Source organism: Parus major, chromosome 1A, assembly GCF_001522545.3.
Source record: "Parus major isolate Abel chromosome 1A, Parus_major1.1, whole genome shotgun sequence".
NCBI lineage: Eukaryota > Metazoa > Chordata > Aves > Passeriformes > Paridae > Parus > Parus major.
In genome coordinates this window covers 20,432,648-20,435,341 of record NC_031773.1, presented here as the reverse complement: position 1 = coordinate 20,435,341, position 2,694 = coordinate 20,432,648, and the positions used below count along the sequence as shown (strand labels likewise).

At 41.5% G+C, this 2,694-nt stretch overlaps 1 pseudogene; it reads left to right on the top strand.

The window, feature by feature from the left end:
- Positions 1-1,162: 1,162 nt before the first annotated feature.
- Positions 1,163-2,250, top strand: LOC107204171 (annotated as a pseudogene).
- Positions 2,251-2,694: the final 444 nt, after the last annotated feature.

Below are 2,694 nucleotides of genomic sequence, written 5' to 3'. Positions count from 1 at the left end.
CTGGTGTCTCACACTGTCAGAAGACTATACCCTAAAACCATCAAAGCCTTATTGAAAATGCCTAGGTTGGTTACCTTGGATATTGATGGTTTTGATGAAATTAGGTTATGCTAGGCCTACCCTAAAAAAACAGAAAAATGTGGGATTGGGGAGGCCCATAAAAGTACCTCAGGTGTGTAGATATTCCTCACTGTTTTTCAGTTTTGAGAGAAAGGAAGGATAGCATAGCTCCACTATTCCCAGCAGTATACATCTAAAAGCCTGGCTGCCCATATGACACCCATGATTCTCACCTCCAGTAGGTCACAATCCCAGGAGAGATAAAAAAATAGGCTAAGACTGAGGAAGAAGAACAATAGAACTCAAATACAAATCCATGATGGCTGATTGTATAGGTGAGTGGGATCTTCCCAGGGTTTTGAAAGCATGGGAGATCTTGGAGCTGGAAAATCATGCAACTCTCTCTCTTACATATAAGTATGTCGATTTTGCTGTAGGGACCTTGTGATTAATGATGCTGCTTGTGGTAGTGGCACAGGCCTTAGCTACAAAGCCCACATTGCACACTGCAGTGCTGTGCAGAGATATCAGACATGGTCTGGAAGGCACTAGCTGCATGTGATAGTGTAGCAAGGCTAATAAATAGCTCAGAACAAGTGTTCATGTATCTGCTTTATTGCTATCAAGGGTTTGAACTTGGATCCCTTTATGGTACTGCACAGTGACAATGAGATATGTGTGCTTGTTTAGAGCTATTTGGAGTGTCTCTGGCTGGCACCACATAGACACTCCAGGGATGCTCACTAAATTGTGAAGATGGTGATAAAAGCCAAAGTTTGATTTTAGAGTTACTCTGGTTGTTATGGAGAAAGCTTGAATGATAAGGAAACCATGTCTTCATCAGGCTTTCCATTGCAACAGCCACGGGGATATCCTGGGGCCCACTGAAGTGGTGGCAACACCCTCGGTGAATTGATGAGAAAAGTAACTGCGGGCTTCCAGTATGCTGGAAACATAAAAAGTATGCTGGCTTCCAGACTTACACCAGTTTACTTTGGCTGGGAATTTCCCCCTTTGTTTGGGTTAGATTGTGCTCACCTTCTTTCTGTAGTATTAGCATGGTAGATGTCTTAGAACTGACTGATGCCAATTCATGTATTTATATATGGAATAAATACTCTTCTGTTATGTTCTACAGACAAACTGGGAGATCTGTCCAATGTCATCTCTTATGTTATGAAAGTACTTCCCTGAAACAGAATGCAGTTATGCATTGTTCACTTTTCAGCCCCTGGCATGGCTGCACATACCACTCATCTGCACTTCTCTTGCTTTAAAATCAGCCTGACCACCAGTTTGGGAGAGTAAGCCTTTCAAGACTCCTGGAATGCCTGACAGAACTGTGCTTCCTGAGGTATGATGCACTGAACTTGAAAATATTCTACAGGATTTGAAGCCCCCTAGCTAAAGGAAGAGGGCAGGCACATCACAGGAAATCTGAGTTAATGGTGGCGTACCCTAAATCTTCAGTTTTCAAACCCATCCAGAAAAAAAAAGACATGGCATTAACTGTTACATCCCAGCTGAGGTCTTCACTGGGGTAGCAGTTACAGATTGAGCACTTTGGAGACCTTAGTGGGCCTGCAGCTGTGGTGCAAAAGATGTCTACAGAGGAAAGTCCAGGAAACTCATAACTGAAATGGAATATTTCAGCAAATGATGTTAAATCTTGGATGTTAACAATTTCCTTTGAAGAAAGTGCAAAAAGCTTTTATGAAGCAATGGAAAGCAAACCAAAGGGCCTGTGGGAATGCTACTTATACCCTGACTGTCATAATTATGGTTTCCATGATTAGAACTATATTGGTTTCTGCCCAAAGATTGACATTTTGAGGAACAATGAATTTTCCAGTCTCTGGAATAGCTTTGCAAGCCCTATATCTTTCCATTGACATTTAGAAACCCCTTGGAAACAGTCAAAAACATTTTGTACTTCTCTCAGTTTAGGTTGAATGAATGCATAGGGCTCCTTCCTCCATGGCATCCCAAGACTATACTTCACCTGTATTTGTGTATACCTGACTAGGCTATAGAGAGGAGCCTTTATTAGTTCTGTGTATTGAAAGTTTCTGCTGGAAGAATGTAGGCTGCATTTATCCTTTAACCATTCTTGCAGATGGTGCATCAGGATGGAAAACCTCCTACTTGGGCCAGCTCTGCTGGTTCATGCTAATTATCCACATGCTTTGAAGAGCGCAATGTTCTGAAGGAAAAACACAGCTTTGAATATCTTCTTTTTAAAAATTATTATTTTTTGCTTTACTTCCTAACTAGGCTGTACTCAAGAGAGCATTTGAATGGATTAAAAGGATTTCAGAAATTTGGTGTAGTACATAGGAGTCTGTTAATGCATTAATCCTCCCTCATGGTCAGGTATGCTATCACTAATCACTAGTAATTACTCCCTGCCCTTTTTTTAGAAGGGAAACCGAGGCAGAGATGTTAGAAACTTGTTCTTTGTACATAAGGATGGAAAATTGGAACCAGCAGTCTTTCTGCATGCCTCTACCTCAAAACCATTTCATTTAGTCCCATAATACCTATGTTGGTCCAAGCCAATGGTGCCCCAGAACAGAGGAGTACCGCTCCCATCTGTTGAACACATACAAACACACAGAGAACAGTATTTCTGAG